The sequence below is a fragment of the Zootoca vivipara genome, chromosome 4 (genome assembly GCF_965207765.1).
Source record: "Zootoca vivipara chromosome 4, rZooViv2.hap1.1, whole genome shotgun sequence".
Lineage (NCBI taxonomy): Eukaryota > Metazoa > Chordata > Lepidosauria > Squamata > Lacertidae > Zootoca > Zootoca vivipara.
Genome location: NC_142587.1, coordinates 57,393,047 through 57,420,126, shown reverse-complemented (window position 1 = coordinate 57,420,126; position 27,080 = coordinate 57,393,047). Strand labels below are relative to the sequence as shown.

The following is a 27,080-nucleotide window of genomic DNA, read 5'->3' as shown; positions in this document are numbered from 1 at the left end:
TGATGTCTCTGCTTTTTAAGATGCTGTCTAGGTTTGTCATTGCTTTTCTCCCAAGAAGCAGGCGTCTTTTAATTTCGTGACTGCTGTCACCATCTGCAGTAATCAAGGAGCCCAAGAAAGTAAAATCTCTCACTGCCTCCATTTCTTCCCCTTCTATTTGCCAGGAGGTGATGGGACCAGTGGCCATGATCTTGGTTTTTTTGATGTTGAGCTTCAGACCATATTTTGCGCTCTCCTCTTTCACCCTCATTAAAAGGTTCTTTAATTCCTCCTCGCTTTCTGCCATCAAGGTTGTGTCATCTGCATATCTGAGGTTGTTGATATTTCTTCCGGCAATCTTAATTCCGGCTTGGGATTCATCTAGTCCAGCCTTTCGCATGATGAATTCTGCATATAAGTTAAATAAGCAGGGAGACAATATACAACCTTGTCGTACTCCTTTCCCAATTTTGAACCAATCAGTTGTTCCATATCCAGTTCTAACTGTAGCTTCTTGTCCCACATAGAGATTTCTCAGGAGACAGATGAGGTGATCAGGCACTCCCATTTCTTTAAGAACTTGCCATAGTTTGCTGTGGTCGACACAGTCAAAGGCTTTTGCATAGTCAATGAAGCAGAAGTAGATGTTTTTCTGGAACTCTCTAGCTTTCTCCATAATCCAGCGCATGTTTGCTATTTGGTCTCTGGTTCCTCTGCCCTTTCGAAATCCAGCTTGCACTTCTGGGAGTTCTCGGTCCACATACTGCCTAAGCCTGCCTTGTAGAATTTTAAGCATAACCTTGCTAGCGTGTGAAATGAGCGCAATAGTGCGGTAGTTGGAGCATTCTTTGGCACTGCCCTTCTTTGGAATTGGGATGTAGACTGATCTTCTCCAATCCTCTGGCCATTGCTGAGTTTTCCAAACTTGCTGGCATATTGGGTGTAGCACCTTAACAGCATCATCTTTTAAAATTTTAAATAGTTCAGCTGGAATATCATCACTTCCACTGGCCTTGTTATTAGCAGTGCTTTCTAAGGCCCATTTGACTTCACGCTCCAAGATGTCTGGCTCAAGGTCAGCAACCACACTACCTGGGGTGTACGAAACCTCCATGTCTTTCTGGTATAATTCCTCTGTGTATTCTTGCCACCTCTTCTTGATGTCTTCTGCTTCTGTTAGGTCCTTACCAGTTTTGTCCTTGATTATGGTAATCTTTGTACGAAATGTTCCTTTCATATCTCCAATTTTCTTGAACAGATCTCTGGTTTTCCCCATTCTATTGTTTTCCTCTATTTCTTTGCATTGCTCATTTAAGAAGACCCTCTTGTCTCTCCTTGCTGTTTTTTGGAAATCTGCATTCAGTTTCCTGTATCTTTCCCTATCTCCCTTGCATTTTGCTTGCCTCCTCTCCTCCGCTATTTGTAAGGCCTCGTTGGACAGCCATTTTGCTTTCTTGCATTTCCTTTTCCTTGGGATGGTTTTCGTTGCTGCCTCCTGTATAATGTTACGAGCCTCCATCCATAGTTCTTCAGGCACTCTGTCCACCAAATCTAAATCCTTAAACCTGTTCCTCACTTCCACTGTGTATTCATAAGGGATTTGATTCAGATTGTATCTTACTGGCCCAGTGGTTTTTCCTACTTTCTTCAGTTTAAGCTGGAATTTTGCTATAAGAAGCTGATGATCTGAGTTACAGTCAGCTCCAGGTCTTGTTTTTGCTGATTGTATAGAGCTTCTCCATCTTTGGCTGCAGAGAATATAATCAATCTGATTTCGATGCTGCCCATTTGGTGATATCCATGTGTAGAGTCGTCTCTTGTGTTGTTGGAAGAGAGTGTTTGTGATGACCAGCTTGTTCTCTTGACAGAACTCTATTAGCCTTTGCCCTGCTTCATTTTGAACTCCAAGGCCAAACTTGCCAGTTGTTCCTTTTATCTCTTGATTCCCTACTTTAGCATTCCAATCCCCTGTAATGAGAAGAACATCCTTCTTTGGTGTCATTTCTAGAAGGTGTTGTAGGTCTTCATAGAATTGGTCAATTTCACTTTCTTCAGCTCCAGTAGTTGGTGCATAAACTTGGATTACTGTGATGTTAAAAGGTCTGCCTTGGATTCGTATCGAGATCATTCTGTCATTTTTGAGATTGCATCCCATTACAGCTTTTGCCACTCTTTTGTTGACTATGAGGGCCACTCCATTTCTACTACAGGATTTTTGCCCACAGTAGTAGATATGATAGTCACCCGAACGGAATTCGCCCATTCCCTTCCATTTTAGTTCACTGATGCCCAGGATGTCGATATTTATTCTTGTCATCTCATTTTTGACCACATCCAGCTTACCTCCACTCATGGTTCTTACATTCCAGGTTCCTATGCAATATTTTTCTTTACAGCATCGGACTTTCCTTTCGCTTCCAGGCATATCCGCAACTGAGCGTCCTTTCGGCTTTGGCCCAGCCGCTTCATCAGCTCTGAATCTACTTGTACTTGTCCTCCGCTCTTCCTCAGTAGCATGTTGGACGCCTTCCGACCTGAGGGGCTCATCTTCCAGCGTCATAACTTTTATATGCCTGTTGTCTTTGTCCATGGAGTTTTCTTGGCAGGGATACTGGAGTGGCTTGCCAGTTCCTTCTCCAGGTGGATCACGTTTAGTCAAAACTCTCCACTATGACCTGTCCATCTTGGGTGGCCCTGCATGGCATAGCTCATAGCTTCTCTGAGTTATTCAAGCCCCTTCGCCACGACAAGGCATTGATCCATGAAGGGAGTTTATATTTGTCTAAATGATGTTAGATATCACCAGCTAATAACTTTGAATGGCAGGTCTCTAAAATTTAGGCAAAAGCACCAACATAATTTGTTTCATGTATATGGACTACAGATCTTTTTCTTTTCTTTTCTTTTTGCTCTCAAGCAAACTGCACGTGCTTGCATTTCCTGTGTATAAACATATTTATCAACATTATTGAATCCATCTGCTTGAGAATGAATAATAAAGATTTGGGAGGTATTTTCCCCAATACATTATTTGTTTTGTTGCTTGTGTTGGGTAACATTTAAACTTGATTTGTTGTTCTCATCATTATTATTTTTATATGTATTCCACTTTTCTTTTGAAAGCTGCCAGAAAAAGGAAGGCTTAAAGGGAGAAAACCCCAAGTAAAAGATAAAATGGAGGGTGGTGGGGAAACTAAACTAAAAAGTAACAAAACTGCAGTACTTTAAATGGTATATCAGTTAAAAGCAGAACAGGCTGTTTTTGGAAGCTCATTGACAAGATGAACACAAGGGTAGCCTGCTAGATCAGGCCAGTGGCCCATCTAGTCCAGCATCCTGTTCTCACCGCAACCAACCAGATGACCATGGGAAACCTGAAAAGAGGACTTGAGTGGTGCGACAGCAGCACTCTTCTGTCAAACTGCCTCCAATAGTGGAGGTAGAACATAGCCATCATGGCTACTAATCATTGATAACCTTATCCTCCGTGATTTTTTCTAATCCTCTTTTAAAGCCATCAGAGTTGGCTTCAAGACAACTGGAAGAGTGCACAGTAGGAACCCAGTGGATCTCTGCGGTGTGTTTGTGTGTCAGAGATTCAGGGCCACAGTTGAAAACAGACTAGTCTCCTGTATCCATCCATCTAGTGTCATGTACATACCTTCCAACTCCCGGTTAGAAACATCTGGGATCAGCAGCGCCGGCACCGGAAGTCACTTCCAGACATGCGTAGAAGCAACTTCCGGTACCAGCGCTGCCCGATTTCTGGTGCCCAGACATGGGCAGAGCGGCACTGGATGTCACTTCTATGCATGTCCAGACATGCTCAGAAGCTACCTCCGGTGCCGTTCTGCCCGATTTCTGGTGCCCAGACATGGGCAAAGCACCCGAAATCGGTTCTGTACATGTCCAGACATGCGCAGAAGGAGCCTCCCTGGCCGGTACTGAAATCCAGGGGATTTATGGGATTTTTTCCAGCAGGAAACAGTTTAAAATACAGGAGTTTCCTGTGAAAAACGGGAGACTTGGCAGCTATGGTCATGTGACAATAATTAAACATAATAAAAGTTGTACCTCCAAGTGTCCATTTCAATCCTTCCTAAATCAAAAAGTAACTATGATGCATCACTTCACTAAGTAAAGTGAATAAGGTTAGTACACAACAGGAAGCCTTTTGTGTAAAGGTATAAATGAATGGTCATATTCAGATGATTCTCTGAATCAGGGATGGAGAACCTCAGGTCCAGAGAACAAATACAACCCTCCGGATGTTTCTGTCTGAAATTTGAAACTTTCCACAAGCTCCCACCCAGGTTTGTCCCCTTTGAGTGCTTTTGCCTTACTTGACTACATCCTTGAATTGTGATAATACCTCTTGCTTGCCTAGACTGAAATATGTGTTTATGTATGATGCTTCCAGTTTTCAGTGTTTATATTCATTGAACATAGTCATTCAACAATGCATTCTTTCTATTCCCACACATTTGGCTTAATACCTTTGCTTTCCATACATTTTTATTATATATTTTAGCCAGGACTATTTTTTTAAACAACAACAACATAATTATCACAGAACACCAGATCAACTTTAGAATCAGCTTGTGGGGCTTTGTTTTCTGTTGTCATTGTTCAATATGTCTGATTGTTGTTGTTGTTTAATTGTTGTTGTTTAATATAAGCTTACCCCGAATCAGACCAATGGTCCATTTAACCCAGTAATAGCAGGTTTTCAAGCTGTGAAACTCTCTAGAGATACATTGCTGCTACCTTTGGTTCTTTCTTTGAGATTTGACCTGGTTCCCTATACACCAGAAATGTCTTTTCTACCACTGAGATGTAACCTTTCCTGGGAAGTAGATAAATATTATCAATAAGTATTTACTACAACAGCTCAAGTTGTTGCAGGGCTAAATATGAGAATATGTTTCTTATGTTCTTTATTTCTTAAAATAATTTAAATAGCAGCACAGGAGCTCCCAATCAGTATCCAGAGAAGATTTACCCCTGAATTGCAATAAAGATGAAAATTCCCCTATCCAAAAGTGCATTTTGCCTTGCAAGGAAAGCTGCTATTGGCCTGCTATTGGTTTCCCCAGCCACTCTGGGCGGCTACCAACAGAAAAATAAAATAAAATAATTGATTAAATATTAAAAGCCTCCCTAAACAGGGCTGCCTTCAGATGTCCTCTAAAAGTCTGGTAGTTATTTTTCTTTTTGACATCTGGTGGGAGGGCGTTCCACAGGACGGGTGCCACTACCGAGAAGGCCCTCTGCCTGGTTCCCTGTAACTTGGCTTCTCGCAGCGAGGGAACCGCCAGAAGGCCCTCAGCACTGGACCTCAGTGTCCGGGCAGAGTGATGGAGGTGGAGACGCTCCTTCAGGTATACTGGACCAAGGCCATTTAGGGCTTTAAAGGTCAGCACCAACTGTGCTTGGGAAATGTACTGGGAGCCAATGCAGGTCTTTCAAGACCGGTGTTATGTGGTCTCGGCGGCTGTTCCCAGTCACCAGTCTAGCTGCCGCATTCTGGATTAATTGTAGTTTCTGGGTCACCTTCAAAGGTAGCCCCATGTAGAGCGCATTGCAGTAGTCCAAGCGAGAGATGACTAGAGCATGCACCACTCTGGCGAGACAGTCCGCAGGCAGGTAGGGTCTCAGCCTGCATACCAGATGGAGCTGATAAACTGCTGCCCTGGACATAGAACTGATCTGCACCTCCGTGGACAGCTGTGAGTCCAAAATGACTCCCAGGCTGTGCACCTGGTCCTTCAGGGGCACAGTTACCCCATTCAGGACCAGGGAGTCCTCCACACCTGCCCGTCCCCTGCCCCCCAAGAACAGTACTTCTGTCTTGTCAGGATTCAACCTCAATCTGTTAGCCACCATCCATCCTCCAACCGCCTCCAGGCACCGCCTCCAGGCACACAGGACCTTCATCACCTTCACAGGTTCAGATTTGAAAGAGAGGTAGAGCTGGGTATCATCTGCATACAAATGAACACCCAGCCCAAACCCCCTGATGATCTCTCCCAGTGGCTTCATATAGATGTTAAAAAGCATGGGGGAGAGGATGGAACCCTGAGGCACCCCACAAGTGAGAGCCCAGGGATCTGAGCACTCATCCCCCAACACCACTTTCTGGACACGGCCCAGGAGGGAGGAGCGGAACCATTGTATAATAGTGCTCCCAGCTCCTCTAGATGGTCCAGAAGGATGTTATGGTCGATGGTATCAAAGGCCACTGGAGAGATCCAGCAGAACTAGGAAACAGCTCTCACCTTTGTCCCTAGCCTGTCGGAGATCATCGACCAGTGCGACCAAGGCAGTTTCAGTCCCATGGTGAGGCCTGAATCCGGACTGGAAGGGATCCAAATGGTCCGCATCCTGCAGGTGTGCTTGGAGTTGTTCAGCAACCAACCGCTCAATCACCTTGCCCAAGAATATATGAAATGTGTGAATATATTTCTCACATGTGGGCTTTTCAATTATATTGTACAATGGGTGTGTGATCAAGACTAGATGTGGATCAAGACCGAGGATGTGGACAGGCTGCTTGGACGAGTGAAACCAACCACCAGCCTCCTTGATCCTTGCCCTTCCTGGCTAATAAAAGTGAGCCAGGAAGGGCTGGGCGATGGGCTCTGCGGGGTGGTGAATGCTTCCGTCTGTGAGAGAGCCTTCCCAGACCTGCTGAAAGAGGCGGTCATTAAACCGCTTCTTTAAAAAAAATTAGACCTGGCCAATATGGCCAACTATTGCCCAGTCTCAAATCTTCCATTGTTAAGTTTGGTCTTCAGAAACCATTTGTTTTATATTGTAAACCGCCTTGTGGGCTTCAGATGAAGGGTGGTATAGAAATTTAATAAATAAATACAATTTGTCAGGCTGAGCAAGAAATCAGAAAGTGTCATCTTTGATTCTCCCCTTCGCTATAAAACCACTTGTTTGTCTTAGACAAGAGGCTTTTTCAGCCTTAGCTATGGTGTGGAGATAATAATACTGTACTTAACTCAGAAGGTAGTTTTGGGGTTTACAAGACCATGATTGTGGAGGACGCTCAGAAATACTACAAATACTAAACAGTATTACTGGCTTTTAAGTCTGCTGGTTTACTTTAATTCTCAGCCCAAGTAAAGAAATCATGTAGCAGTTCAGGGTGATGGCACTATCAAGTCAGAAGACACTAGAGGTATTTTCAAGCCAGAACAGTGCACTGTAAAAAATCAGATTTTTTAGGTTTTAGAAAATCAGTGCAGAGGCAGAACTCTCTGCTTATGGCTGAAAGGCACTGCATGCTTAAGAAAATACTTGCCCTTTCCTTTGTATCCAGTTACAAATGCTGTGCTTTAAAATTCATTTGTTTTAGGAAGCCAACTTCAGTTATCTTCTATTTCAGTTCTGTGTATCTACCTCTCCAGACAGTTCCATTATTTGATTGTGAAACAGGATATCTTTCCTTGAAATTGTGTTTACAGACTGTAAGCCATTCAGGGGAGATCATGTCTTGTCTCATATACTGTACAGCATCAGATAACATAGTTGATGAATACTTGATACTAATAGGTGCTCTTTTCTCTAGGACCTACCCTACCTTCCAACTTCTGGGGTACTAAACCATGGCTTTTCCTCTTTCAGTAGGTCCATCCTGGCAGCTAAAATTCAGTACTAAATTTTCAGAACAATTGTGGGCCGTGTGTAGGGTACTGCCTTGTGGTATTTAAGGGTTTAGGAACATGCCTCTTGAATAATTAAACCTTTCCACAAAGGAGTATTCTTAAGGAATGAAAACCAAGTGTTGAATAAATGCCTGGAGAAGGGGAATTGCATACCCTAGGGCTGTCCTATTTTACAACAACAACAACAACAACAACAACAACAACAACAATTTTACTATTTCTACCCTGCCATCTGACTGGGTTGCCCCAGCCACTCTAGACAGCTTCCAACATATATAAAAACATAATAAAACATTTAACATTACAAAACTTCCCCATAGATGTCTTCTAAAGGTTGTATAGTTACTTATCTCCATACCCTCCCACACTTTATCTGTTGAAAATAGGGACATTCTAAGGAAAGGCAGGGCGTTCCAGGATCAAATCAGAAACTAGGACAGCTTCTTGTAAATCTGGAAAATGGGACACTTAGAGGGTCTGGAATTGTCCTCTCTATGATTGTTCTAACCAGTGCACAGAGTCTGTGCACAGGAAAATTTGTATGTGCGTGAGATCTGCCTGTGTAATTCTATGCCATTGAAAATTGTAGAGTATATATTGCATAAACAGTCTAAATGCATAAGTTTGGTTGAACTTCTGAAGGTTGGGGGCTAGTGAGTGCCATCCTGACCCATGTATTTCTGTTCTATCTGGTTGTCATCTGATTAATTTAGTTTGGTTGTCATCTGAAAAGGGCTATGACATCTTATGTATAAAGGGTATACAGGTTTGTAGCTTATAAATCTGTATAGAGAGTAAATAATGGATGGTCAAGCTGCTGACTAATCTCAATAAATCAGTAAAGCTTTTGTCTTTCATTTAGCACCTAGTTTATTACATTATATTTTGACATACTCAAATGTTGACTGCAAATCTAATTTAGGGTATCCTAAAGCCTAAAATCCCTGCGACAGGGTGCGCTCCCATTGTTTGGTCCTATCTCCTGCCAACCTAGCAGTTCGAAAGCATGCCAATGCAAGTAGATAAATAGGTACCGCTCCAGTGGGAAGGTAAACGGCGTTTGCATGCGCTGCTTTGGTTCGCCAGAAGCGGCTTAGTCATGCTGGCCACATGACCCAGAAGCTGTCTGTGGACAAATACCGGCTCCCTCGGCCAGTAAAGTGAGAGGAGCACCGCAACGCCAGAGTCACCTTTGACGGGACTTAACCGTCCAGGGTCCTTTACCTTACCTTAACCTTATTAATATTATGCTATAGTTATTATTACTATTTTTAGTACTCAGTCAAAAGCCCCTAGATGACTTTGGAAACAACAGTGCATCAGTTTCTTAAGTTTTTCACAGAGTGGTATAGTGTGCATGTTCCAAAGTGAACAAAAGGTATACATGGAAAATGATTATTCAGGATTCCAGTGTGAATCACTGGCAACGCATATCACATTTGTTTATTTTGTTTATTAAAATTTTATTTATTTATTTTAATTTATGGCCCCTCCCCCTTCCCTACAAGGAACTCAGGGTAGCAAACATGGTTCTTCCTCATTTTGTCCTCATAAACAACCTTATCAGGTGGGTCAGTGCCTTATCGTGCCCATGTAAGGCACTTTGTTATCTCCTGTGCTTTACTTGGGGCGATCAGATGCTCCTCTGAGCATACTGTGAACTCTGTTATCCAATCCATCAAGCAGTTTCTTCTCTAGAAGAGAATTAAGTACATCGAGAAATTTGTATGAAAGACACTCCCAGAAGCAGTGGTTGTTTTAGTTTTCAAATTCAAAGTACATTTCTCAGTAAACATGATGCTCTAAACATGCTGATTACCTTGTAGAAAAGTTAGCAGCATACCAGGTAACAGCAGATAGTGCCAATGTAACAAATAAAACTTTGGCTTTATGGAGATGCTGCTTCCAACTAGATAGGCCATTTCACTGTTCAGCAAGTTTATTCAACCTTTTATGAACTTGTGTTCTGCTTCTGATATCTGGACAAGAATGCCTGAGAATATTAGTTTTTCAAATTCCAGATTCCCTGCAGTCATTTTCATCAACAGGGAGTTGTCTGTGCAAGAGGTTACTTTCTTTTATGTGTGTGTATTTTTAAATACCAACAACATATTTAAAGGTACTTAAATATTAGAAAAATGAGCTCAGTTAAAAAGTAGAACAGTCCTGGAATAGGGTGCGTCATTGTGTTATCCAATATTCCTTATTATACAAATTTACTCTTTGTTCTGGTTGCTTTTGACTGAGCATTAAAATAGTATTGTGTTTATCATGTTATCCTAATGTTTTGGCTGTGGTCTGGACCAACAAAGAAAGTTTACAATAAGTTTCAAAACTAGGGGAAAGGGGAAGGGGTCGAAAGGGCTAGTCTGGTTAGCTCCTTCAACTTCCTGAATCCGCTTCCTCCTGAGAAAATTAATCAAACAAATTGTTTGGTTGCCCACTTTTCAGTCCTCCTTGTGGCTCTGTGTTACAAGTAGGAAACTGAGATGATTTTGCTATGCAGATATGGATGGACATTAGGGTTGCCTTTTCAAAAAGTTGCTATAGAAGGTACTTTCCTTTTGGGTTATTGACACTGTATTCTTAAACTTGGAAATGTTTTTGTCTGCTTGAGGACTTGGATCGTTTTCAATTCCTAAACGAAATGACCTGACCCTAAAATTATTTGATTAATATTTGGATCAGAGTTTAGCTGTTTATTGGATTTTGCTCTTCTTCAGTTACTGGGGTTACCTAGCCAGATGGGTGGGATCATCATCATCATCATCATCATCGCACTCTTCTTGGCAGTGTTAACATATTTATTCCTCAGGGTCCCTTTCAGCTCTACAATTCTATGATTCCATTTCAGATTTCAGATTTAAGTGCATTAGGAAAGAAAATACATATGCACACATATTGACAGATTGAGAGTTTTTTTATTATTAAAAAATACACATTTATGTCTGATTAGAAGAGAATTATGGGTAAAAACATGCAGAACGGAACACAGATAAGAAACAGATTCGCTCATTCGTAATGTGCCCTTGCTGGGATTATCTTCATACCAAGTGTTGAACCCATATAAAACAGCAAGAACATTTTATTACCTAGCTTGGATAAACAGAAAGAAAGGTAAATCACTCTTAAATTGCAAGGAGCTGTTGTTAAGCAAGTCAATCAAATCTAATTAAGAGAAAACTTAAGAAGTAGAATTAAGCAGCAGAATTTCTTAAATCATATTTATCCAAATTTTTAATTTAATTTCACAACATTAGAAAAGTTACTGCATCTCTTTTTAAAAAATGCACATAAAATATTGTGTCCCTAAAGATCTTAAAGGGGATCACAAACATGATATCTATATAAATAAAAATGTAAATGTCCGTTTGTTACTAATCTATGCTCTCTGAAAGTACTTGACCGATTGATTTGAAATTTTGACACAATATTGCATTTGAATAGGAGCATGTTTTATTATATAGATGGCACATCTGTGACAGGAAAAACATGATTTTTTAAATAAAAACATCACCATCTGCTGGATGTCAGTACAACACAGCTGGGGATGCTGCATCATAATCACTGGCCTCAGCTGCTGCCATTGGCTGCAGGCTATCAGCAACATCACAAAAGAACACGGCAACCTACTGAATGTAGATGTGGGCCTTTTACTCTTTCCAAGCAGAACACAGAAAGCAACAGCGTTGCCCAGCATTGCCCAGCAGGGAGAACTGGCCAGGCCACAGGGGTATGCAAGGGGGAGAGATAAAGGGGTCGGGGTGACGGGTGCCATCATGTGGGAGGAAGATGACGTCACGCGTCAGAGGGGCCCACAGATAGGGGTGTCATCACATCATGCAGCTGGGGTGGGGAATGTGGCCGCTGAGTGCAGGAGGGCCATGCCTTTGGGGAGGATGAACGGGTCGGGACGGGGTGGGGACATTTTCCAGAATGTGCATGGGTGGGGGAGTTTTTTCGGGGGGGGAATGATTGTCTGCAAGATGAAGGTGGACTCTGAAGCTGGGGGGGGGGAGGAAGATGGCATCATGCAGGGGGGGGACCAGAGAGAGTGCCGTGATGTCTGGGGTGAAGAACGGGGCAGGGGTGAGGAACGGGGGCGCTGAGTGGAGGAGGGCCGTGCCTTTGGGGAGGATGAATGGGTTGGGGCAGGGTGGGGGGATTTAACAGAACATTGCTTTCTCTTTCTGAGCCACAGCAATGCGTGGCTGGGAACAGCTAGTATAGGAATATTTTGTTACTTGTTCCCCCTGATTAGTTAAAATAGGGGTAGTAGTGTGAGTACAGGGAACCAGGCAGAGGGCCTTCTCGGTAGTGGCACCCACCCTGTGGAATGCCCTCCCACTAGAGGTCAAAGAGAACAACAATTACCAGACCTTTAGAAGGCATCTCAAGGCAGCCCTGTTTAGGGAAGCTTTTAATGTTTGATGGATTTCTGTATTTTAGAATTTGTTTTGTTGGAAGCCGCCCAGAGTGGCTGGGGGAACCCGGCCAGATGGGCGGGGTATAAATAATATATTATTATTATTATTATTATTACCCATAATTCTTCTTGTTTGGGTTTGGGTATGTTTGCTTGCTTGCTTTTCTATATTGTTGCACACCAGCCCAATCTCCAAGCAGTGCAAGATTCCAGGGTTTCAAGGCACTTACCCAGGGTTCAGTTTCCTCAGAATGTGAGACAGAGAAGACTGTGGTGTCCTTATGATATATGGTATATTTACACATATTAACACCCCAAGAGGGCTTTCATTTTCCCATAGCCACAGTCTTGTGGTCTACCAGGACTCCTAGATCCTTTTCACATGTACTGCTCTCAAGCCATGTGTCACCCATCCTGTATTTGTGCCTTTCTTTTTTTGCCCAAGTGTAGTACTTTACGTTTCTTCCTGTTAAAATTTATCTTGTATGCTTTGGCCCAGTTGTCTAATCTGTTAAGGTCATTTTGAAGTGTGATCCTGTCCTCTGGGGCATTAGCCACCCCTCCCAATTTGGTGTCATCTGCAAACTTGCTCAGGAGGCCCTCAAGCCCATCATCCAAGTCATTGATAAAGACGTTGAATAAGACTGGGCCCAAGACAGAACCCTGTGGCACCCCACTAGTCACTTCTCTCCAGGATGAAGAGGAGCCATTGATGAGCACCCTTTGGGAACGGTCAGCCAGCTAGTTACACATCCACTGAATGGTAGCATTGTCTAGCCCGCATTTTACCAGCTTCTTTACAAGAATATCATGGGGCACCTTGTCCAAGGCCTTGCTGAAATCAAGATCCCATCAGTGTGATGTGCCATTTGGGTCTGCTGGGTTTATACCCATTTTGCAGGTACACGATGCTGATTCTTCCAGAAAAAAATAACAAAAGACCAAATGAATGGAGTGGTGGTTTATGTCACCAGCACTATCCTTGAAGTATATGACCTCCTTTCAAGTACCTTCCAGTTGTATGAATTATGATGATCAGTTATTGCTTTTCAATCAATTTAATATTAGACTTAGTTAATCAGTTCTCCTCTCTCCACATCTGAGTTCAGTACAGTTGAAAGTAATTGATCACCAGCAATACCACACCATTCATTCTTCTCCCCTTCAACCTAGTGATTTGTTTATTTATCCCTTTCAAGAAATTCTTCTTTTTAATCAAAATCATTAACAGAATCTGTTTACCATCTTGGATCCATTTTTTCTGCCTCTTGGTTTATTTGAAAGTTATACAACTGAACTGTTTTTCCAAGTTGTTTTCTTTAAAGATAATCTGGTCTTTAAATTTAGCCAAAGTGTTGTAAAAGCCATCGACAATGCAATAAATTAAAAGGTGTATTTCTTCTTAATTCACTGCCATGTATAAATGCAATATAGTCTACATTATAATACTTGCACTACATTGATTCTCGAACTTAATCCATTCCGGGAGTCTGTTTGACTCCTGACACCATTTGGAAACCAAGGCGTGGCTTCTGATTGGCTGCAGGAGCTTCCTGCACTCAAGAACACTTACTTCCAGGTTTGCTGCATTTGGGAGCCGATTTGTTCAGGAGCCAAGCAGTTTGAGTACCAAAGTACCACTGTATATGTATGTTTTAAGCAGTGACAACATATGAAAAATATTTTATAAATTTAAAAGTCTTGTCTTTATCAGTTTCTCAAGGCTTACTCTATGACTTCTGCACTACAGCCTGAGGACAGGGCCTCCTTAATGCTGGGAATTTCAGCCTTGGTGTATGGTCTTTCTGTTGTGAATATGGAGAGAACTGGTTTCTCTATATACCTGTTGTACCTCATCCCATAGCTTGTGTAAGGAAATACAGGGCTGTAATTATGCATAGAATTATATCTGCTACTAATCATACTAACAGCATTCTCTCTTCTCTGGGTGCCTATCTTTATGTAGCCACAGTGGCACCATCCGTACACCAAAGGAAAGTATTGGCAGGCCGAGGTAGAACCTCAGGGTTTGTAGAGGTGGATAGCTCAGTTGGTAAGAGTGCAGTGTTGAAAATGCCAAGGTTGCAGGTTTGTTCCCCATAAGAGACAGCTGCATATTCCTGTATTGCAGGGGGTTGGACTAGATGATCCTTGATGTCCCTTTCTACTCATGATTCTATGAAAAGCAACAAAGAAAGAAAAGAAACGAAAAGAAAAGAGAAAGAAAGAAAATGGACCTAAGGCAAGGTATCTGAAAACCCAGTACAACCCAGTGAAGACTGAGCATGATAAATGACCATGGGATGCTGAATAATTGTTGGGGAGAGGGAACCGGGAAGCCTGGTGGGTGAACAAATTTAACAGATTATCCTCAACAGGAGACTCCATGCTGCAACATTTTGTTGCAGATTCCACTTGTATTAATATGAAGTTTTCAAAAGTTAAGCATTTTCCCGTATTAGTGAAATTGCATGATAAAATAACATCAGACTGACTCCTACCATTTTTAATATATATTTTGGTAATCTCACAACCATTTCTTCTGGAGATTTGTAGCAGCGTGGAGGAAAGAGGCTGGTAGTATCCATATGAAATGCTGTGCACACTAATGGGTTGCCCCGCAGGACAATCGCCTTGTAGATACAATTTCCAACAGACCCGTGAAGCAGGTCTTGGTTGATATGCCTGCAAATTCCCTCGAGGTATCAAGCCTCTCAACATGTGCAAACAGAACCAGTCATTGGAAAAGAAGTGTATCAATCACTTCAGAAAAGTCTGAGTATGCCTTTTAGTATCGGTGGGAATTCAAAAAGGTCAATAGGCTCAAGGCCAGAATGTCATGGCACACATACAAAAAGAAAATAGATATTCCCCATATTAGTTAAAAACATTGGGTGGGGTGGAGCGTGGGGAAGAGGTGTATATTATGAAAGAACACGCTGGATTTGATCTGCACATAATGTTCAGACTTCTACATCAAGTGGTGAAAACAATTGCATAACTTTACTCACATGTCTGCTGTTTAAAACCACCATTTTATTCTCAGTTTCCTCCTTCCCTGCTTTACACAAATTTCTGCCCTTTTTCCCCCCTAAACCACTGCTTTTCCCCTGTTCATGTCTCCCCTTTCTGCCTCCTGTGCCATGACCACAGCTGATATGTACCCGTCTTTTTCTTTTGCTCTTTTCCCCTACCCCTTCCTGACTTCACGGAAATTCAAGATTGTGATGAGGCACTACAAATCCTCCAGTGGGAGCTGTGCTATAACAACCTTGCATTGTTCTCTATATATGGGAAGACAGAGATGGGAGAATGTTTGGCTCACCTGGGTTTGTCGGACTCCAACTCCCATTAGCCCCAGCCAGAACAGCAAGCGAGCTTATGGGAGTAGCAGTTTATCTGAAGGGCTGTGAGTTCCCCATCCCTGATTTAATAAATATCATATTATCTTGGTTATCCCATCCCCTCCAACATTTTTCCGATGAAAATAGGAGCGTCTTAAGAAAAAGCAGGAGATTCTGGGATCAAATCAGAAACCAGGACTGCTTCTGTAAATCCGGGACTGTCCCTGGAAAATAGGGACACTTGGATGGTCTGTATCCTATTCTTTTAGGATTGTAAATGACTAGCATAAATTTCAAAAATGCAAGGTAAATGAACTTAGGCTGATGATACATTGCTTCTTTAATTATGGGTTTTTTTTGTATTTAAACATTAATTTTGGAGATACAGTGATGGCTTCTAGTCCTTCAGTGGCATTACATGCTTCTCTTTATGGATGTGTCATGTAGTATCTAATGGGATTCTGATGGCTCCCTTCCCCCTCCCCCTGCCTACTGATGTTTGCTTTAAGAAAAGAACGGTTCTTAAGAACAGTTTTGAATTGCCAACAAGTTTATGGACTTGCTTTTTTGTTTTGGAAATTAACTACTTTAATTACTTGCCTTGTCTGCTAGACTATTACTTGCCTTGTCTGCTGTGTTTATGGCCTTGCCATTTTCCCTGTATGGGCCACTTTAATTATCTTTGTTTGCTCAAGAATGAGAATAAGATTTACAATGAAGGATCTGTGCCTGTTTCCATTATGGTGGGATCCTGTGAAAGGGCCTCCCAGTCAAAATCATGCTGTGGTTTAATTGAAGACAAAAGCATATCTCTGGACTTTCATTAAATGCTGTGTATCAGTTGCAGTGAGACTGGGAGTTAGAGATACCGCAGTATGTTTATTTTAGGATACTGTATAATCTCACCTTCCCCCAACCCCATTTTGTTGCTGTTATTTCCCGCCCCTTTTATCCTGAAGAGGCCAGCGTAAGAGTTTAACAAAGCACTTTATTGACAGGATAAGTAAAATGAAGAATCAAAGAGGCACCCTTAATGACCTTTTGTGGATATAAATCATTAATGCTATGTGTTGTTGCTAACATCCTGCATGGGTCATAAAAAAACAAAAACCCGTTGGCCCTTCACAATGCAAGCAGAGGTGTTGGTTCTGAATAAAAATTTCCATTGCAAGCAGAAATGTTTTCCCACCTTTGATTTTTCTTCCTCTTTGGATTTTTGTATGCCCCCTCTGCCAAATTTCCCATTGAGTGTGAACCAAAACAAACAAGCCAAGTATTTTGTTTTCAAAGTCCCCTTAAAAACAAATGATCATGAATTACATTGCTTATTTTGATTTCTGCATGTCTTTTCAAGGCTTTCTTTTATTTTAATTTTTAGGGAAAGACATTGTTAGGTATGTTTTTTTATCTCATGAAAAGCTGTAATTTGAGAGATTCAGTAAATCAAGGGCAGACAGTTTAATGTCTGTAGAGCATGTCTAGCCTGCCAGCCATTTCTTCATACCTCTTTGGCAAATCAAATCTGGTAGACATTAGGAGACCCATGAATATAACATGGCTGACCCCTATTCTGAATATGTTACAGAGTGTGGCAATATTCAGAGAACAGCATGGTGTTTCATAGTAGAGATCTATTTAACCGTTGTAAGAAGAACACTACTGGAAGAGACCAATGGTTCACCCAGTCCAGGATTCTAAGCAGCGTCCAAACAGATGCCTCCAGAAACTGCACCTGCAAACCTCAAAGGAACCCACAGTTATTTGCCACCACAGTTATGTGTTCAGTGGACCATAGTTACTTAACGCGGAACTTCCACTCTGGGCCAAACTACATGTAACAATGAATGCACCACTTGTAGTTGAACTTGGTTAAAATAAATAGCGGTAGATTAGCAGGCATGGGGCAAGCCATCAGGATTGGGTTAATGGCATGCAGGAAGGGTAGAGCTAGCCATTTGCCAGCCCACTCACAGTTACTACCTTGGCTGCATTAAGTCTCAGGATACATGCTCCTGTTGGTGCCAGTAGGAGTCCTATTTGTCTAACCCTTAAGGAGGCTGGTGGTTACCACTGCATCTTATGGTAATGAATGTAAAAACATGTTATATTCTGTCATCGAATTCCACTTTCGGCAATATGGATATAATTATTGTTTGCATAAGACCATTTGAATGCTTGCAGCTATGAATGTAAGAACATACTGCAAATAATATCCCATCAGTTTGGAGTCATACTCCAAATTCAGAATTATGCATATAATGATTGTTAGTTTCCATGAGATAATTTGAATGCTTAGTTTTTATTTCTGTAAATTGCAGGGGGTGCACACGTTATCTACGTTTTGTTTTTGCGCATCAGATCAGAATATTGTTTTATAACGGCCAAATGACAAAATTGGTGTAGTGACTTTAGAATTATCTGCTGATCCTGTGTTGTTTGAGCATAGAAATAATAACTGTTTACTGTGAATAATCTTTGCTCAGAAGAGAGGCCCAAGAATAGGCTAGCGTGAGGAATGAATTACTCTTTCTTTCTACACAGCATGATCAGGTCAGGGTTGAGGGCAGAGAGGTTGGAGGGTGGTTGTGAATGCAAAACTTGGCATATGAACAAATAAAGGACTTAAGGTTTCATGGCCCCAAGTATGTTGGCTTTTACAGGCGTGGTATCACTGATATTTTTAATGGAAGTAATCGCTTGAGCTTTAAAGCCAGCCTTTTATTGAAGTCTTGAAAATAGATATCCAAACAAAAATCCAATAAAATTAGCAACCTTTGAATCAAGCTTAGAAACGTGTGTGGATTTTTAACTGATTTTTATTACCTTCATTTTCTAGGTCTTCAGGGATTTTCACCGTGTAGCTGGCAACACAGAGTTCTTATTTAACCATCAGGCGTACTGCACAAATGGTGAGTTGTTTTGGCACAGCACAGTTACTACTGTGTAACTCAATGAATATTTGCAGTACTTGCATTCGTTGCCCAATGTTTTCCTGACAAATATGTAGAAAACTACACAGTTCCTTATTTGAATTATTTACTTACCTATTATATTTGTGTGTGTGTGTGTGTGTGTGTGTGTGTGTGTCAGCCCTTTAAGGAGCTCCTAGTGACATGCACTTGAATTACGGTATCCCATTTTATCCTCACAGCAATCCTGCGAAGTAAGTTTGATTGGTGTGTGGGGTTGGCCCTACTTTTAGGCAAAGTGAGGTTTCCATCTATGGCAGCAGATTTTGGATATCATGAGATGGAAGAAAATCAATTATTATTTATTATTGTGGCATATTTGCTCCCAGCAAGGTATTCTGGAAAGTGGGTTTTTTTTTTTTTTTTTTTGCTTCAGGCTCCAACATAACTTGGTCAGCCTTGGGTCCTGTGCACTTTGACTTGGATTTGTTTGTATGTCAATTGCTGTCCTGCCTCAGGCAGAAAATATATGACTTGCCCAAGGTCACACAGTGAACATCCCTGAGAATGGAGGATTATTAAACCCATGCCTCTCTGTTCCAAATCCAGCAATCTAACCGCTGTGAAACCCTGCCTCTTTCCAGGCTATCATTGCTATTGAGGTTTATTTTGTGGTGAAAAACCTTATTTGGAACAGAATTTCTAGGCCTCAGGTATTTTAGGCACTCACTTAGCCTTTTATATTCTGGTTCAACCCCAGGTATGTTGACTTGATTCTTTTTTCATGCACCCTGACCCATTAGCATGCTGGCCTTGCCCTATTCAAAACTGCCAGGCTGCCCCCATCTGTTGAAAACATACTTGTTGTGCCCCCCCCCAGCAGTCCAAACCTCATTAACTGAGACCATCACTGGCCGGGCAATTTAAAATCACTACATGGCAAGCCAGTTGTTAACCTATGAAGAAAATCACCTAATCATCTCAAACCAAGACTAATGAATAATTAGAGATTCTTTTAGTTGAATATCTTCCTGATGGAATGCCAGATATGTTGAACATGAGGGCTTGACATTAAAAGTATATGAGGGAGGCCAAGCATAGCAGTGAGGGCAGTAACATAAAAGATGTGTGATACAACCAGTCTTAAATCGTATGACTAGTTTCTTCCCCAAACCCTTAATGGGTTTCCCAGATGTTTTCACATTGTCATGAAATGGCTTTGTTGATGACATTTCCACTTGAAACTGTACAATCAAGTGGGAAAGGCTCTTCTTCAGGTCCTGCGTTACACGCCTGAATGTTTGCTGATGTAGGAAGGGGAAAATCCAGCTCATAGAAAACGAGCATATCCAGGCTGAACGCTTCCTCCTGACATGCTAGCTTTGGATATGTAGGAAATATTTATAAATGGATGAACATTGAGGCATGTTACTTCCCCCACTTGAATTGGCACTGTCTAGGAGGAACTGTTTTATTACTTGATTCATGTATACTACTCGAACATATAAACTATCCCCAATCTTCTAAGCTGCATTAGTACCTTTGTTTCAGACTCTGCAGAGCCATGTTCACCTGAACATGGGAAGGTTTTATCCATAAATGAGGGTAGGGGTACGCATGCCCCCCACATCTCGGGGTGTACAGGCTCACCTTTGGCTCTTTGGCCTGAAAAGAGTGTCAAAAGTGTCTTTTTGAACTTGCTTAGAAATATCCCCATGTTTTAATCAGGTTTCAACGGAACATATCATATATTCCGGCGTATAAAATGACTGGGAGTATAAGATGACCACAACTTTTCCAGTTAAAATATAGAGTTTGGGATATACTTGCCGTATAAGAAATACAACCCGTATAAGACAACCCCCGACTTTTGAGAAGATTTCCCTGGGTTAAAAAGTAGTCTTATATGCAGGAATATACAGTACTTGGAAACGTTCTTCGGACTGCCATGCAAAACATACAAGGTCTGGAGAGGAGCATCCAGGCACATGGGTATTGTGGGAAAGGCTTACACATGGACAATACCTACCTGTGTTCACTTGAACATGGCTTTTCTTTCTTTCTTTTAGAAACATTCCTTTTTAAATTATTGCCTCATTTTACATTCTCTATAAACTTCTGAAAACACTACTCACTGTGGGACTGTCTATTCCAACCTATAGTTCTGGTTACAGGTAGGTAGCCGTGTTGGTCTGGATCGAAGTAAAATAAAAAAATTCCTTCAGTAGCACCTTAAAGACCAACTAAGTTTTTATTTTGGTATGAGCTTTCGTGTGCATGCACACTTCTTCAGATACAGTGAAATGGAAGTTTCCAGGCACTTATGTAGAGAAGGGGTGGGGAGGGGTGGGGATGGGGAGGGGGGATCACTCAGAAGGGTGGTGGAAATGGGTGATTGACTGACTGATAGCTGTTGATGACCGCAAACAGCTATCAGTCAGTCAATCACCCATTTCCACCACCCTTCTGAGTGATCCCCCCTCCCCATCCCCACCCCTCCCCACCCCTTCTCTACATAAGTGCCTGGAAACTTCCATTTCACTGTATCTGAAGAAGTGTGCATGCACACGAAAGCTCATACCAAAATAAAAACTTAGTTGGTCTTTAAGGTGCTACTGAAGGAATTTTTTTATTTTATTCCAACCTATGATGCTGATATTTTCTATTAATTGGTTTTGAACATTTTGACACTCTGCTGGCTCTCTAATTTTAAGCAATGATTTATTTTTCTTTAAAGACTAATTTCATATCAGTGCTGTGTTCTTATGCATTCAGAGTGATAAAATATGCTTTAAACTCTACATCTACATCTAACTGTAAGCTTATTTTGCACTCCTGTTTTTGTTTCCTCTTCAGCTTTCTGAGAGTTCTGAAAATACATTACATTTTAAAAGATCTTTTAAGTTTCCACTGACTATCTCAGGGAATTCTTATGGATATCTAAGCCTGAGCTTCACAATCATCTTTGTTTATAGCAGCCCTGCTGTTGCCGCAAAGATAAGACTGCAGGAAGTACTTCTCCAGTGTCAAAAGTCCCCAGCTTTCATTCCTGTACATTTGTGTGCCCAACACTCAACATAATAATTTCTTACTGTCGACTTTAGGCTGATGTAATTTTAGTAGAGTAATTTTTTACTATTCATTATCATCATGAGTGCTCTTAAGGGAGTCTGGTTTCCCTACACTTGTGGCAAAGATAAATTGAGATAATCTTGGCTTAATCCCATTGCTCTCTGGTTTTGTTTATTGCTTCCTTTGTTGTGAAATTTACACAAATTGAAAGAAAGACATAAGGCAGCATCATTATTGTTTCCGAAATACATGCAACAAAAAGGGCCTCTGAATCTTAAGACTGAATCTTAAGTATAGCATCTTGAAAATTTCTAGCAATTCAAATCACTAACTTTTGCAATTAAAATCCATAAGGAGCTCAGTGATGTTGGAGTCTCTCTTTCTATCGCGTATGCAGTCTATTTCTGAAAGGCTAGCATAGGATTACCATACATCAAACAGTGAAAATCTGGACAGAAAAATTGTTAAGCTTTTTGGGGCAAAGTTTTTCGAGTTTTGTTTCGTTGGCCCCCAAAAATGCAGTTTCTGAGCTATTTTTATGGGGGGGGGGGGGAAACCGCACTGCTGACATGGGCTGGCATATGTCTGGATTCTACCAGACATTTGACTGATTTCCAGACACTGCTGCTGACTGCGGTATTCCTTGTATGTCCGGGAAAATCAGGACATATAGTGACCCTAGCTAGCATATGTGCACTGATTTTAATTACCGTACGTATATGCTTCTCATTCAATACATTACATAGGGTGGCATAATTTGAAGGATATTGTAAAAAAGAAAGAAATAGAACTGACCTTTTAAGAATTTGGGAAAACAACCAGATCTGATTTCTGCATTATGTTTCTTCCTTTTTTAGTAGCATGAGAGAATCACTGTCATGTCTAGATATGAGGAAAAGTGATTTGTCTCTGACTGCCAGTACCTTTGTTAAAATAGCTGTGCACTTCTATCCCCCCCCCCCCGCTGTCCTTATAGTGAGTATCTCACAGAAGCCTTTTAAATGCATGACTTTTGTTCCTGGTTTTCCCCACAGCCCTGATTCTGTAGGCTGCTTGCTTGCCCTCTTCCCACAGCCTTGTAGTTTTGGATCTCCAGGAGATAACTCCCCCTCCCAGCATTTTCAGCAGGAGGGCATGTGTTTCCTTGTTGTGGAACCTGCATAACATTTGTTCTTCCCTGTTTACAACTCAAGGAGGTTGGCTTGATTTCCCCCCCCCCAAAAAAACCCCTACCTGCTTTCTTGGCTTTCCTTTAGCACACAGGGGGGGCTGCAAAATCAGCAACGATCTTAATTAAATGTTTTCTCTGCAGAAACAACGGGGCCTTTCTGAGGTTGAAATGCAGGCAGCAGACCCTATCACAAAAGACAAAGGCAAATATTTATCAAGTAACAAAAGAGTCTAGCTGCTTACATCTTGTTTGATTACCTTCCCCCCTCCCTGCCCTTTGGGGAGATGTTTATCAGGGCCTGGTTGAGATTCTGATTGGCCATATTATCTACCAATATGCCAATTTTGTGTGATGGATAGAATGGCATATTTTGCTTTTAAAATAAATTAAAATCATACCCTGGTTGTTGATATTTGGTCACTTGGTATTTGGAGAAGATGTACTGGAGAAGTAGCGGAATTGCTGCTTATCTTAGTTGTCCCAAACTGAAACCACTGTAATGATGTTAAATATTATATTATATTCTTATTTGCCATCAGGTGAATTTAATAGTGATTTGGAGTATGCAGCTGGAGTATGCTATAAATGTGATTTTTATTGTAAACATGATCAAACATCTTTAAAAAAACGTAATCCACCTGTTCAGTATAGATTTTAACTATTTGCTTTTTTTAAAAAGGTAGGCAGTTAATAATAAAACATTGTAGGATGATCTAGCCTTGTTGGTCACCGTATGAGCTATGGATGGTGATCCCAAAATAGGGATGGTCTAAACAATCCATGTTCCATGAGCATCAACATTTCTGCACACAGTCATATCTCATATCTATTTATCTATGAATAAATAGTGCCGGGGAGCCTAACTAATGGTGTCAGTTGGGCTAATAGCTGCATCTTATTTGTTGCATTGTGTACTACAGTATTCTATTCTTTTAATATGTGCATGGACATGAGACAGATTGCAATACAAACAGCTCTGTAAAGAAATAAAATAATAGAAGAGAGTAGTAGCAGTCTCTCCTCTTAAAAAACTGCTTTGGAGGGATATAAAATACATGGTATATAAAGGTGTTTTCTGCACTGAACCATCAGTTCATTTGTATATGTTATAAGTAACAAATACTATTAAAATATGCATGCTTTCTTCATGACTAAAAGTAGTTTGACAAAACATTGAATGAAACATATTTTTTGATTATGACATTAATGTGAAAAGCACTTAACATTGTATCATTTATAATTGTAACTACTTTGCAAATTGCTACTGCTAAGCATCAGAATGCATTGCTGTGATTAAACAGCTCCATTAGGTGGCATACTTATGTGTGTCAGTTGCAACAGAGTGAAATATATTGTTGTGGAAAGTTCAAAGTATGTTGTTAGAATTTGTCTTAATTTTGCTGTATTAAAAAATTTAAAACTCTATGGATAGTATCTAAACAGTTCCAGTTCTGCCTGTGAAGCCAGACTTCCCCTCCCTGCCCCATAAGTTCTGGGAATTGCCCCAATCAACTGGAAAACATTTAGAGGAGTGTGTGTGATGGGCACATGGAGAGAAGAAATTCAGTTGCATAAACAAAAGTGCTACTAGTGGAACTATTTCATTTAATATCTCTCTTTAACAATGTAGCTTTTAAGGATGCAGGTGCGTTTGCTTTTTAGGTTAGGACTGAAAACATGATACTGTGTTATCCACACGTTTAACATCTCCAGACAATGGAAACAAAAAAAGTTGTATTCAGTGAATGGGTCTAGTTCTCATAGAGGTAATAAATCTATGTTTGGACTGTACTACTTTAGAATGCAGATGGAACTCATAGGATGGATTGCAAATGCATACATACATACAAACAAACAAACAAAACACTGAACATGGAAAATTATATGGCAAGAAGAAGAAAAAGAAGGGTTTTAGCTTAGTATTTTTATGACGTGCTTGCCATCTATGTGCAGGGATGATTTTTCATAGAGATTTCACTCCAACTAGTCACCAGCTACAGTTTGATGCACCAACTCTATGAAAAGGAGGCATAATTTGACCATTTTGCTTTGGCGTTTTCTATTAAATGTTGCAAATGAGAATAAATTGGGTGCTTTTTGAAGTAACCCGGAAGTTCTTGACATTTAATGAAAATATTGGTTAATATTGTGTCAAACATTTTGTTTTGAAGAATTATTAATGTCAGAATTCACTTGGAAATTAGATTAAATTTAGTAATTGAGAAGGGCACTTGACAGTTCTTGATATTTGCTTGTAATTGTCAGTAGGCATGATAAAAATTGCCAGTAAAGCATTCACTGTGGTTTTGACAATCTGCATAAATATGCTTTTAGTCATTAATTATTTCAACAATTCTTTCAACATTGCATTTGATTCCATAATTAATCTAACCCTTACTGGTATTTATAATTGAAGAATTATATATACTCTCTTCTGTTTCAGCTACATCCTAAGTTAACATGACAACATGCATATGTTTGTGGCATGGCTTATCAGTGTTCTGTGTATGTTGTCTAACAGATCATTTTAGTTAGGACTTTTAGCCATAATGGTAATAAGGATTGTGTGCAATGCTGGTTTTTTTAACAGAGCTGAAAGCTTATCCAGGCTATCTTAGTTCAAACTGCTATCTTCTGTTGAGGCCTTGTGACAGGAAGCAGCCATCCCCCATCACTGTACAAAAAGGAGAGTTATTGTTTAGAAAGTTCAAGTTTGTTTTACTAAAATGTGGGTTTGAACTGCTGTTCGCCTTTGAGCTTTAAAGAAAACACATAGACACAATTATAGTTTACTAAGCTGCCTTGGAAAGAAGTATCATGATTGCATGCTAATTGAAAGTTATAGTGTTCACGTCTTAACAGTCTGTAGTAATCAGTGCAAATGGCTAAAAACTAACATAAAACTGGTATTGGTGATATTAAATGTAAGTTTGTAAGAATGCAAATATGTACACACGCACACACACACACACACACACACACACACTACTACTACTACTACCACCACCACCACCACCAAAGAGTAAAAGGTTTGCTACTGGGACTATGCAACCACTGTATAACCAGTTACAGGTAGGTAGCCGTGTTGGTCTGAGTCGAAGCAAAATAAAAAAATTCCTTCAGTAGCACCTTAAAGACCAACTAAGTTTATATTTTGGTATGAGCTTTCGTGTGCATGCACACGAAAGCTCATACCAAAATATAAACTTAGTTGGTCTTTAAGGTGCTACTGAAGGAATTTTTTTATTTTACTGTATAACCAGATATGAATGTGGGTTGATGTACAATGGTTGGGAAGAACAACCAGTCCACAGACAATAGCCAATATGTGATATTTCACTTTCCACACACTTTCTGCTGGAAGAAACAGCTAGAAGCCTGTGAAGATAATAAATCATCTGGAAGACCAATTTCATGCATTCAGTCAAGTAATAACCAGATCTATGATGCATCAAGTGAATAACTCAACCTAAATAAAATTGTTTCAGTAATAAAGAGGGGTGGAACATTTTATACTAGGTAAATTAGAATTTTCAGTATTTGCTTCATGATGCAGTCAGATTTTGAGGTTTTTTTAAAAATTGAAGTAATGGAAACATTCTGATAAACACGACTGTTTTGGCACTCTTCCCATATTTAACAGCATGTAATGTTTATGTCATAATGTTGATTTGGCAAATATATCTGCAGCACAACATGCCTTTGATAGTTGTGGCAAGTACTATAAAATATGTGTTGGAATGATCTTAGAACAAAATGGGAATGTTTTGAAACTCTTGCCTTTAATCGCCACATCTTTTCTTGTATTTTTATACCCCTGTCTGCTTATTTATCTTTAAACTTAAAGGTGTGGTTTGACATACATCAATTTTCCTTCATTTTTGTGGTCCAGCACATTTTCTACTAATATGGTTACTGTGTAGATGGAGGGTTGCCAGAAACTACAGTACAACCAATAGAAGAGCACAGGGAAAGGAGAATTTTTGTTAGTACTGTAGTAAGTAATTGGTGCAATGCAGGTTTGTGTTTTCACCTTGTCAACAAGAAATTTGTCACTCAAAGACACTACATTATGCCATATGTTCAGTGTTTTATGCAATATGCTCAGCACAGTAGCATTACAGATGAAGTAGCATTGGGCGAGGGGCGAGGCCAGAAACATTGGGGCCTCCGCGATGGCGGTCGCGCTGCCGCCAGCAGCCGCGCTGCCCCCCACAGAGCGGAGCCCGGGGCGCCCCGCTCCCCGCCCCCTATTGCGACGCCCCTGCATCCACCTGAGAATTTGCAAATGTGAAGTCCCTAATCTTCTAACAAAAAGGTGTAACGTGTTCTTCAGATAGCCTCCATACCTGAGGATGGGAAAATAGCCAATTTAACACAATTTTTTAAAAAACAATTGTGGGGAGAGCCTAGAAATTACTGAGCCAACATGACTTCTGCACAGGCAAGCCCTGTCTCACAAACCTATCATTTATCATTTATTTATTAAATTTCTATATCACC

At 40.7% G+C, this 27,080-nt stretch overlaps 1 long non-coding RNA gene across 13 annotated transcripts in view; it reads left to right on the top strand.

Annotated features, from left to right (window-relative positions):
* Nucleotides 1–27,080, top strand: part of LOC118084639 (uncharacterized) — a 259,755-nt gene that overhangs the window by 80,675 nt on the left and 152,000 nt on the right. For 10 of the 13 annotated variants that reach the window (XR_015949588.1, XR_015949589.1, XR_015949599.1 and 7 more), the window contains one exon: nt 18,262–18,334. This is a non-coding gene — a long non-coding RNA (uncharacterized LOC118084639). Of the gene's footprint in view, nt 1–14,212; nt 14,329–18,261; nt 18,335–27,080 lie in introns of all 13 variants that reach the window. The other 3 variants (XR_015949591.1, XR_015949590.1, XR_015949600.1) reach the window with 1 other exon arrangement.